At 42.0% G+C, this 13,075-nt stretch overlaps 1 long non-coding RNA gene across 5 annotated transcripts in view; it reads left to right on the top strand.

Moving 5' to 3' along the window:
- The window catches only part of LOC128415776 (uncharacterized), a 123,912-nt gene that overhangs the window by 20,011 nt on the left and 90,826 nt on the right, over positions 1-13,075 (top strand). For 2 of the 5 annotated variants that reach the window (XR_008331063.1, XR_008331061.1), the window contains exon 3: positions 7,831-7,889. The exons of the other annotated variants lie outside the window; for them this stretch is intronic. This is a non-coding gene — a long non-coding RNA (uncharacterized LOC128415776). The remainder of the gene's footprint in view (positions 1-7,830; positions 7,890-13,075) is intronic. 5 annotated transcript variants of the gene reach the window in all.

Consider the following 13,075-nt stretch of genomic DNA (forward strand, 5'->3'; position numbering starts at 1 on the left):
TTTTGCTCATTTTGAAAGACTGCAAGATCAGTTCTGATGGCAAATTCAAGTTCCTGTTGCACGTCTCAATTACTAATCTGGCCAAATAACCTAGGGTATGTTGGGATAATGAATTACAAAAATCAAAGGGCTTAATAAATAATAAAATCTGCCCCCTTTCCTTTAAAAATACACAGAACATGACACTCTTGTGCTTTTAATTCAACTCGATTAAAGAGTGGAGAGAAACTATCAATGACTACCAGCAGCAAGACTCCTCGAGAATTGCCCCTGTTTGTAGATTCTTTATGGAATTAGGTGACAGCTGGCAAAGTTTGCCTTGGGGTTAAGGGCTCAGTATCCATTTCGGTTTCCTCTTTTCATCAACAGGAACCCTACACGTAAATCACATAATGTAACACATTTGCTTTCTTACGTTCCGTTCTAGGATTTAGATTAGCCACCAGTAACATGAGCTTGGCTGTTTAAACAATATAGATGTCATACATTATAATATTAGCTTTACTCATTGTCTCAATGCAAACTTTTAAACAGAACATTTTTGACCCTGAAACTCAATTCACCCCAAAGAGCCCCTTCTTTAATTAAAACTGTATGTGACCCAGAAGGCATCAAGGCAAAGGAGCATCATCAAGCTTATTCATGCCACCTTCACCTGCTAATGAAAAGCAGAGGCCAACATATGAAGGGATAGAAGATTAGAAACAGTTAGGAATTGGTGTGTGTAGGGATAGAGAACTTGAAAAATCACTCCTGGCCCAATGAACGCTTTTAAAAATAGAACACATTTGGGGAACACTGGAAATTCAGTTTGGGGAAAGATTCTAAAACAGACCATCAGTTTGCAAAAGCTTTGTAGTCTTGCAAAAATATATGTAACTATTTGGACTTGTATCTACTTCACATTGACAACTGCAGCTTGATTAGCTTTTGTTGCAAACTTGTTTCTTCATTTCATGCCGATGTGCATGAAACAACTCTATGTTGATTTGATGTGGAACGTGGGGTTCAATTAAAGCTAGGTGACAGTCTGGACATGGTCAGATGTCTGAAGTGTTGCAGTTGTGGGCCCAGGCACAGTGAGCCTGAGATTGCCAGTGGTGGGGACATGGGAAGAGGTAATAAACACAGAACAACATATTGGGATTAAATAGGCTACTACAACTTTATTGACTACAAATGTCAGTAGGTTTTGGCAAAGGTAAACTTTGGAAGATTCATGTGTATCCTGAATCAACCAACCCAGCAGCTGGCTGATTACTGCTGGGGTTAATCCTTGGATAAGGATTGCTCCATGACGTACATCAAATTGGGGTGAACCCTCCAGGAGCACCACATTTCATGGCCCGGCAGCCCCTATCTGGACAGAAACATCCCCTTTGGACCCCTTTAATGGGGTACCCCAATTTCATGGCAGGGGTTAAGAATCCAATCCAATGCCTTGCTTTGCTGGTAAGATGAAGCTCAGGAGGGTCCTCCTAATCCATATAATTAGATTACCATGGGTCCTCACTTGAAGAACCCTCCTCTCCCAACCCTTGTCCCTTGGCTTTCCTTGTGAGCACAGATGCACTAGCACCAACTCACCCTGGCAGCAGTCAGCCAGTAGTCACCGAGGGATGCTTCACTATCAGTAACTGAAGAGCTGGACTCACAAGAATCATAATCACTACCCAACTTCCAGTGCTGCTTCTGATGATGCTCCTTGGTGGGGCACTTCTTGTTGCTCTTCTACAACACCTCATCAGAGGAATCTGAGGGCTCAACTAGAAGTTGATGCCCCGTTTGTTGGCTAAGTGGTCTGAGATAGCAAGAAAGGTAAAGCAAAGCAAGCTGTAGCTGCAATGACCAAGATAGCAGCTGCAGACTGTGTCCAAACTTAAAGAAGGCTCTTTCTCCCCGCACTTGCAACACGGTGACAGATAAAGGTACTGGTACAAAAGTTGGGCGCCACCCCCACTCTCTGCCAAGTGGTAGCAAGATTACAGGGGGTTCCAGGTGCACACCTGGCGTCTGTGCTGCTTTGGAGAATTGAAGATATGGCAGAAACTGTTGTAGTTTTTTTAAAAAACCCACATATTTACACCTTCAGTCTGTATGGAGGGAGCCCAAAGCTTACAGCATGGTCATTCCAAGAGCAGCTTGTTCCCCACAGCAGTGCAGCACTGGAGGCAAAGGCATCTCTCTCAGCCAGCCTTCAGGCAGCCTGCCCAAGATGGATCTCAGTCTTTTTTTCTCCCAGTCTTCTTCCCAGCACACCTTGCTAAAAACTTTCCTGTTGCCTCATACCCAGTTACCCTGGCAACATTCTGTCTGACTAGGCCCAATATTTCTCTTGGATGGGCCTTCAACACCTTTCGTCATGTTAATGCCTCTATCCCATGTAAGGAAGGCCCTGGCTTGGAAAGGAAGCTTAGCCTGTATTTTTCCATGGGACAGCAACCTTCCTTTCAGTACTCCCAGCTAATCCAAACCCTATCATTTATTAATTTCTAGGGTTTATGGCAGGGGTCGGCAAGGCTTACCAGGCATGGGCTGGATCACTCCCACAGAGATCCTCCATGGGCTGGGCTGGCGCAGTGTCACGCCAGAAATCGTGTCTGTGGATGTCCGTGGCAGCGGAAATCGCTTCTGCACATGCCCAGATGCTGGAAATCGTGCCTGCATTATTCTAAAAAACAAGTATGATACATGTGTTAGTTGTGGTTTGCATGCTATGGCTTATCGAACCTACTGGGAATAAAATGACAAAAATTCACTTTGAATGGTTGGTGACTCTTTTTTGTGGCACTTAATACCATTTTTATATATTTTAAAAGAGACCCCAATTAGCTTTATTTTGATACCAAAATAAGCCCAATTGGTTGAAAAATAAGCGAAACAGGAGGTTTTTTCTAAACTGATGCAGAAATTGCATTAGCCTAAATCGCACGAAAATTGAAATTTTTAAAAAATTCTCCTTCGCCCAATTTTGTTTAAAAAATCATTTGAGGTTATCTCATAGGTATCTACAGACAATTTTTTTTCAAAAGAAAATCTGAGTCATGAGAGCACATGGCATCAGGTGATTTGGCGTGGAACCACCCCTCTTGGTTCATTGGCTGGGCCTGGGAGGAGTGACAAGGGCACTCTCCTTTTCCCGAGCCATGATGCTGCCACACCCCTTGGCTCTCACCCCAGGGAATTGCCAACAGCAACCCATGTAGCCATCGCCAAGCCTGCAGAGCTGGGGGGCGGGGTACAGGACAATGGTCCATGCACTGTGACCTTTCCCCCTGCAGGTAGGACAAAGCCCCCCTTTACGAAGGGTAAAGGTAGGGCTCCCCTGCTGCCTGGCTGAACCACCCTCCATCTTGCTGCTGTCAGCCACACACACACACACACACACACACACACACACATATAACCCTTTTGATTCCGGCTAATGGCAGTGAAAAGTGCCTTTTGTTTGGTGTTATAGCAAAGAGGGGGCAGGGGGGAGAGAATGTGGATTAAAGAGGTCAAAAGTATATCAAACAATGTGTCCCCCATGTAAATGCTTAGGCAGATACTCCCCTTTACGGATCTCATGCTATTGCCAGTCACACCTCCATGGAAATTCTTAAGAGGAATGTTTTTAATGAGAAGCTTCACAGATTTTCAGCTTTGTATGTCTTCTAAGTATGCAAAGGGATTGCTTCAGAACCTGAATTTGTCAGGAGAGGAAATGAAAAATAGATGTGAAATGTAAAATACAAAAGAGGTAGCACAGCAAAGCTGCGTCAGGCAAAACACAATACTGTGAAATACTATCCCCTTTTCTAAAAAAACATGCTGCTTTCTTCTCCTTTGCCCCAGGAAGATTGTAAGGGTGAGCTAGAGCCTTGCCCTTACACAATGGGCTTTTAGTAACAAGGCAGTCACTCTGTCATTGCTTTGACAAGAAAGAAAGTAAAGCAGACACAAAAGAATGCCACTTGGCACCGCAGTATCCATCACTTCCAGCTCTAAACACCAATGCCTTTTGTATTTGTGCTTATCGGCAGGAAATCCTGATGCCTTTGCCAATGAGTCCATCACTTGGATAAGAAGGAAAATGAATTGCCATTTGTCCAGTTCCCATAACACTACATTCAAACGACTCCAAGCAGCTTCAAATAGCACTGCTGTTGAACATTGCACAGTGTGAATGCAGAACCCCCCAAATCAAACTCCTTTGTCATATCGTAAAGGTGGTGGTGACCAACTGCTTTAACAAATTTACTTTCGTGTGTGTGTGTGTGTGTGTGTGTGTGTGTGTGTGTGAATGAAAGTAAATATATATATATAGAGAGAGAGAGAGAGAAATTATTTACTTACGTAGTGCCAGCAATGAGCATGATGCTTTTAGAGTACTAAAAAGAGAAATCAGTGCCCTGTCCCCACTACTGTTGCCAAACAAATGTGCAACAGTAATGCTATGAGATCAGACGAAATATAAAGAAATGTGTGAAATTTTTTGAAATTGTTTAAGCAGAACACGTGTGGCCCACAATTTACTGTTGGACAGGTATGGGTAATTTGTGACTTTCCACATGTTGTTACCTTACAACTCTCACTATCCCTGGCCATTTCCACACTGGCTGGGGCTGATCTGTTGATGAGGAAACAACCTCCCAGAGCCCTATTAAGGATGGATGTATTGTAGGCAAAACAATTCAGCATCGCTTGATTTTTCATAATTAGAGAATGATGCAATGAGGAGAATGATGGGGGCTAGAAACATACTGCCCCCTCCACCACACCATAAGCCCCTAACGCATTCCTTTTGCTGGCCTTAGCTGGCAGCAGTGAGGTTTGTGCTGCAGCTTTTATTAAATACAAATGTTGATGAGGCTATGCATGGTAGCATCCACAAGGGAGGGAAAATGACACAGTGTCCAGGGCATTGTAAGAAAAACAAAATGGTGACAAGCCCAGTCCTCCCTGGGACAGGATTGGGACAGGCATTAGTGTAATGACCCCTGCCAGGGTCCCAGTTGCAGTTTGAGGAGCATGTGTACCCCCCCCCCCGTCTGGAACGGGCAGGCAACATTCTGCATGTGCAAAGGGAGTCCAGGTCCTCATATACTATTGCATAGTGACCTTTTTGAGTCCCAGATACCACATTACAGTGGTACCTCAGGTTATAGATGCTTCAGGTTACAGACGCTTCAGGTTACAGACTCTGCTAACCCAGAAATAGTACCTCGGGTTAAGAACTTTGCTTCAGGATGAGAACAGAAGTTGCGCAGCGGCGGTGCGGTGGCAGCGGGAGGCCCCATTAGCTAAAGTGGTGCTTCAGGTTAAGAACGGACCTCTGGAATGAATTAAATTCTTAACCCGAGGTACCACTGTATATCATAGGCAGACTTTGAGGGGCCGCATGGCAGTGATAGGCAGAGCCAGATGCAAAACTGGGTAGAGCAGTGAATATGAATGTACAGTAAGTGACAGCCCTGCAAAGGGCCTGGGTTTCTAGGCACTTGAACACAGCACACACAGATGTTCCACCTTTCTTCAAAACCAGCAAGTTTGTGGACATGCTCCCTCCAGGCAAAAGGCAGGCGTGGCCTGGAAAGCGTTCCAAGGGCCACATAGAAAGGTCTGGAGGACCACATTTGGTCCCTTGGCCAGAGTTTCTCCCACTTCTGGATTAGCTCTGTCTTCCAAATTGGATGGGCTCCAAAATAGCAGCAGCCGACCTATTCCAGAGCCTCATTTTCTTTCAGCTTACAGCTGCCTTCCTCATCAGACTCATTCCTATTATTTATCATCTCACGGGACCAGTAACTTCTGCTTCCTTCCACAGGGTGTAGTGCTGTCCTTCAAAGGCTGTGTCTGCACCTATTTAGGTTGCTTTTGGGGATTTTTCTGAACGTCAGAATTCATTATTAACTGAGTGCAAAAAAAGGAGAGCACATTATCTGCATCTGGTGTAACTCAGTCCAGCTCTGTTGCAATGTTTTGAGTTGCAGAGTTTTGATCCTTAAAGCTTTGTATATGCTTAAGTTATTGCAGATGCTATTGTTGTAAGGTGGATGCTGTGGGGGTGTTTTCTTTATTGTATGACATTTGGGATTTTGATCACTTTTATTTACATCCAAGAGATTTAAAATTCCTCTAAACAAAGTCGGGAATAGTTATTTTCAGTGAAACTTCTCTCAGCTTTGCATTTAAGATTATTTGTGCGTGCGCGCACACACACACATTCCTTTTATCACAGAACTGGAAACATTTACCTCCTTTTCATTGTGAATGAATATTCTGCTTGCATTTGTTTGCTTAATGAGTTAAATGAATAGGTAAGAAATCTGCAATGTCTTTTTTTGTACCCCGAATTAATAGGAGAAAATTTGGGTGTTTTGGAGTATTCTTTCACATTTCTAAATTAGAGTGCACCATTAATAAGGTATGCAAAGCAGATCAGTGACTATCTTCCAAGGAAAATGCTTTCCTCGTTTTTTTCCCATAAAGTTAAATGCACAGCACATTCTCCTCACCCCCATTTCTTTTAAGAGAAATGAAACCAAGCTGTGAGTATAGCAATGACCAGATTTTGAGATGGGAGTGCTGTGTGTGGGATCCTTCATTTAATGAAGGAAGAGGGATCACAAACCATAGCTCACGTACACTCTTTTTCACAGAATGTTCTTCCAGGAGAGTGAGGGGTAGCAATAAAAACTTGCCCTTGCAGAAGTACTGCTACACCTATCTTTCTGAAATTTGGCAACCTTCATTCCTTCAGAAGGGTTGACTATGATTTTCTAATAAATAAAAAGTCAGAAACCTTTTATTTATTTTTAAAGCTTCCCTGCATGAAAATTCCTTAGTGGATCTTCCCGAAATTTGCCATGGTTAATTCACTGTGGACCAGTTCCTTTGCCTGTAAATTTCACCCACTTATGCAAGAAGGAAAGAAATTTTAGCCATTTTTAGACACAACATTATATGTGGCAAAGCATAACATTGGACTGAACAGACTGACTTTGGACCCAAATAATGAATCAAACCAGAATGACATGGAGTGGGTCTGAAACAGATGAGGCTGCCTCAAAATACTACAGGTACATGGTAAATCTGGTGGTCACTAAACAAGCCTAGTATATATGTGTCACTAGATGGTGTGACAGTGTTGTTAGCTAAAACTATTTACCATGTGCAAGACAACTGTTGATTCCATCCTTCCTGATATCAAACATAACATTTACATAAATCTTATTTAGGAAGACTGCTGTCTCACTGAGAATTTCATATACAAAAACACAGAGTTAAAGAAGGCTTGACCTACATATTGGATGTGTGGGCAAGTAGTTTTGTAGTGGTTTATATACTTCAGTACCGTTATTCACAAATATACTTTACTAGCCCTCATTTAAAAATAAATAAATATGAACAAGATTTTTTTTGGGGGGGGAATCAGCACAAAAGGAGAATAGAAGCATTTTTTTGGTACTCTGTTATTGAATATATTAGCAGAAGGAAACCATGCTTATTTAGCAATAGTGATACCATGCACAGTATTCCATCTACTGTGTTTTGCAATATCGCGCAACGTGTTTTAGTACTTGAATTCATATAGTATATACTTTGCTGATCGATTTGCATACCGTATCGATCCCAAGGGTTTTCTAATGTGTTTCACTTGTGGCACTTCTGCATAATTGCCTGATTAACTGACTTATTTAACCTATTGACCTTTACTCTTAATTAGCAGCCCTATGTAAATGTTGAGTAGTAATCAAGTGGAACACGATTCTGTGTGCAATTTACATCTTGTGAAGTTTTTCTTATTTTTAAAAGATTTACCACCAGTAAAAATTCTAATTTCAGATCAGACTATGGTAAAATAAAAAATGAACACACTTACTTGGCTTCAGGTCACAGCACAGGTGAGTTTGAGTCACTCATGTTATTTCTATAAAGTTGAAACAAATTAAGAGTAATCACACACAGTGGATCAAATCACATCAGTAAGTGGGAAAATGTATAATTTAGGCTTTTAAGCGTGGGGGGGAGACATGAATGAGAACAAGAGTCTCTTTTGAACTTAGAAATTATTAGTTCTAGCACACAAACTTTTAATTACAATAAAATCTTGCTAATTCCCACTAATTACTTGTAGAAAGAAAAGACAAAGCACCAGCACGCAAGGATGTTTATTTTATTCTGTAGAGAGCCAGTTAATTTTATTATTTACACTTCTTCATTATGCTTACAAAAGATACACCACAGTGTATACTGAGAGAAACATGCATTATAAGAGATCCGCCCCCTCTCTCTCGTTGTGTGTGTGTGTGTGTGTGTGTGTGTGTGTGAGAGAGAGAGAGAGTGTGTGTATGTGTGTGTGTGTGTGTGTGAGAGAGAGAGAGAGAGAGAGAGAGAGAGAGACTATATTCAGCACTTCCAAGGCCCACTGGGATAAGACTTGTGGTCCATCCAATTCTACTATGTAAGGAGCTCTGTATGTAAAAGAGTGACTGATAGGATGCTAGGTAAACAGAATTTAGGCCTCCTTAGCTATATCCTTACTGCATTTGCCGATGCCATCTGATAGAGAAGGGTTGGGCTGCGTTCCTAGGCATCAAAGAAAAACAGGAAGCTGACATACTGGTTGATCTAGCTCAGTGTTGCCTACCCTGACTGGCAGCCATTTTTCAGGGTTTGAGATGGGGCATTCCTAGCGCTACCTGGAGATGCGAAGGATTGAACCTGAGACCCTCTGCACAGGGAAGAGAAAAGTAGATAATTGCGACAATATAACATCAGATTGATTCTACTAGATCTGTGGTAGCCAACATGATGCCTTCCACATGTTGCGGCCTACAAACTTGAGCAAATGATTACTGTCTTGCGGGGTATTGGAATAGATGACCCTGTGGTCCCTTCAAACTGTACAGTTCAATGATCCCTTATCACTGACTGGGCCTGTTGGGAGTTGTAGTCCATAGAACATGAAGGATACCCTATTGCCTACTGCTGAACTAGGTCCTGTAGAGGGAAACAATTAAGAGAGCTAAACTTACAATTACTGGTTTTGGTGTTGGCTACTCAACTATATTTGCATAAAGTTTGGCTCTAACTCACCCAACTTGCTGGCTTGTATGTTGTGATCATAATCCTACTTCATTGGATTCCAAATATGCTAGAGATAGTTTGCTGAGTATTAAATTTGGCTTCTTTTGCCTTGAACCCTTCACTCTCAAATATCCTGGCCTAGTACCATAGTTCCACCCATCTTGCCCTGTTCCTGTCCAATGATTTGCTTTCATAATAAGTGAGAATGCATCCAAGTCACACTAGAAGCTCACCTATAAAATATTTAGCTTGCTCAACAATGAATGCACCTTGATTAGTAGAGTGTGTTACATTTTAGCTACTTAACTTTGCAGCTTGATTACTGAAGTGCACAATTTAATCAGCACATTTAATCAAATGACAATATATACCACCTAATCCCTCCCTTACTACAGACCAGAAGCCAAAACTATTAACTTCCCATGCACCTGCATGAAGCAAATATGCAATGCATGAACTTCCACCAACACATGCAACTGGACTGCGAAGAAATGCCAATCGAAATCTGCAACTATTACAGTCAAATCCCCACGTTGTTCCCTAAACTGTACTACTTCAAGCAATGACATTTGTGATGTTTCTGTGGTAAGAGTAGAGAGCATGACACCAACCTAACTATGGCTCCAATACAAAGGTATTGCATGTATGTTAGGGAGAACATATGCAGTCTCAAATTTATTTTCCATTGTTGCCACAGCAGTTCCCATTATATTGAAAAAGCGGCTTACCTCTTCAGCAGTGTTTACAATGTGCAAAGCACAGTATTTTGCAGTCTTTACTGCCACTGAAAGAATACTGCTGCATATATCTGATTTATATTTTAAGTTCCTTTGTCTAATGTTCTACTTATCACTACTTCTTAGGGATGATATAAATTCTTCATAGAATAGCCAGGTGGCACTGGGTTTAAGGGAAGGGTTATAAAATCATAAGCAATCTTCCCAGTCAAGGTCCAGCTCTGGCGACTCTTGTGATAGAGGGGCTGAGAGGAGCATGTTGTAGAATGTTATTTGAAAAAGCCCACCCTCTATTTTTCAAAAGACTGTTGTGTGTTCCCATTTCCTTGAGCTGCGAGAAGTTCTGGGTGCAGCACTTGCCTGGATTTGGTTTCCTTTAGGAGGAGAGATCACTGGAAACTTATGGTGCTCTGTAATACTTGATTTATTTATGAATATGCAAGTAGAACATATGCGGAGCCAAATAACTTAAGGCAAGGTTGGGAACCTGTGGCCCCCGCATTTGTTACATTCCAACTCCCATCATCCCAGCCAGCATGTCCAATGGTTAGGGATAATGGAAGTTGCAGTCCAACAACATCTGAGCCACAGGTTCACCACACTTGGCTTAAGCACTCATACAAGTAGAAGATCTGGTGCCCCTCAATGTCAAGAGAGTCAGCCCAGCACCCTCAGGTGCTTTCAACTCACTTTCTGCCTTTCTTCTTCAGTCTCTGTCCACCCAAAGTTTCTTCTGTAGTTCCCTCACACAGACATCTCAGTAGTACCCACCCTCATCTTCTCTCGATTCTGGTTTCTCCACTGAGAACATTCTGGCACCTAACTCTGTTAAGGAACTATCCACCAGCTATTAAAATTATTTTTCCTGACAAGGATACAGCCAAGCAAGCATTTGTAATAGGATATTTTTCTATCACAGCTATTATCAAAGTGCTTAGCAGCAGAGACCACCGTTTTATAAGACAATTGCTACAGGTGCGACTATACTGTGTGTTGAAATATCAGTTTTGTTTTCCTTCCATAGCTGGAACCCATATGCAAAAGGTCAGTGTTTTAAAACAAACGAGGGGAAACAGTTCGTTCTGGGCACAAAGGTCACATAAATTACCATATCTGAAGTGCTTTTAACCTTGACTGTTCACTATAATCCAAAGCTTTAAAATATACAATGTAGTTAACCTATTTCCTTCCAAGAAAGCTGGCGAAATGTTTCTGTGTATCTGAAAATACCATAATCATTGGACAATCAGAGGAGTCTGATTGTATTCTGAGCACAATGCAAGCTAGCAAATCCTTCCTGACAATAGCAGCTCCCTTCACTGAAAGGAGCAGATAAATATCGACGGCAGAAGAAAAACCACATCACCCTGTCTGATTCATTAGATTCTTGGCACTCCAATTAAGTTCTGACAAGCCAGTGTTCCAGGCCCAGTAAAATATTGTTGTTCCACCAGGCTCACTCCAATGTTTAGTCATAAGAGTCATACAATAATAACAGAACAGTGGCCTATCTTGACCAACGGCACATTAGTTATTATCTGCAGCGCAAACACCTACCACTTTGTACTAACATTTTGGCAGTAAATCTAAACATAGCACTTAAAGCTACATCATAATTTTGAGATCTAACGGAATCATTTTCCTTCCAGCTGGCACCAGTAAAAAGTATCTTATAACTAAAAAAAAGTAAATTGAACTTTTTATGAGGACTTCTCTCTCTCTCATTCTCTCTTGTTCGTTCTTTAACAGCAGGCAGAAGTATGAGTTTAGGAACATGCCACACGTATTACCAAGCTCTGCTGCCTAGTGGTGCTGAACTGAGCAAATTACAGGCCAGTGTCTCGTGTGTGTGTGTTAGAGACAGAGAAATTTCTTGTCTGTCACTAGGAAACTTCAATTGGTAGGAACTGACAGACACTCTATTATGTGCAGCATGATTCAAAGTGTGGTTTTGGTGTAAACTTTCTGGGATGGGAACTTACTCTCCATGCTGGCTGTGGGACAGGGAGGAGAGTGAAGGAAAGAGCAATACCTCCCCTACCCCCCCACCCCCCCGGCCTGCACAGCACACACACGGTTTTTCAGTTGATGTTTCAAATGAGGATCCAAACCTCTCCTTCAAAATGATCATTGTTCTTAAACCTTTCAACAAAATTAAGCAAAAGACTAGGAGCCTCAAGACCTCGGTGCTAGTACAACTTAGGCTGTGTCTTTGAAGTGCTGCACTTTGGTGTTTTCTAAAAGCGCTTTTGCAGACATTGCTTTGCAAGTGTCCATACCTGCACACTATGCAGACCGCATGAGTAGTTGTGAAATTGTTGCTATCTGTACGCATGGAGGGTCTGTCTTCTGCGACTAGTTTCTTCACGACTAGACATAAGTTTATTTGCTCCCACTGCACTCACTTAAAAATAAAGAAAATCCTGCTTCTTCACTGATGTACTGGAAGTCCAGTAGTACAGACAGTGCAAGCATAGTTAGTTATATTGCAATCAGTGTATGCCCAGAGGCTTCCTTCCCTTGACCCATGGGGGCAACTACATGATAAATTTTCTCCTTTGGGGAGGGTAAGGCAACCTGGGTTGTAGTAACAGAGAAGTAATCCTGTTCCTGTCATTTCTATAGATCAGATTGCGGAAAACTAAACTTGTGTCACTCATAGCACAGTGTGTAATCTCTTTTGAAATAATACAGGTCAGAATTTACTACAAAATGTTCTACAAGTTCGTACACTAACCAGAGCTTAGGATGTCTGAAAAGAAGTCTTAGGAAAATCTAGCACTCACAATGACTGCAAAAGTAATTATGGATTCAGGCTCATCTAGAGAGAAGGTTTCCAAGGCCCTAGTGAGACAAAAGTTTCCTGGTTAAAAAAACCCAGAAGCATTGCCCCGCCCCTCCCGGTATACTCTGATGCTCAGTGTGAAACACGAGATGTGCAAACCGCACAGCGCCTGGCAGAGAAGCACCTTGCAAGTTTGGGAGTCTGGAATATTCCAGAAATTTAAACATGAATAGAGACCCAGGAACCTTAAACATGATTTTTCCACAATTTTGGTAGAAAAGATTGTGTTCAGAAATAAATGAAAACATAACGTAGGTAAATGTAGTATAGTACTTGGTTAAAATAGCACTCTTATATACCAGGGGTGAGGAACCTCTGACCTATGGCTCGAAATGGTCCACAGCTGGAGAAATCCGCTCCTGTGTGGCTCTTTCTTGCCCGTTTACTGTTCTACAAGGAGCAGCTAAGAAGGAAATCC

Source organism: Podarcis raffonei, chromosome 1 (genome assembly GCF_027172205.1).
Source record: "Podarcis raffonei isolate rPodRaf1 chromosome 1, rPodRaf1.pri, whole genome shotgun sequence".
NCBI classification, from domain to species: Eukaryota; Metazoa; Chordata; class Lepidosauria; order Squamata; family Lacertidae; genus Podarcis; species Podarcis raffonei.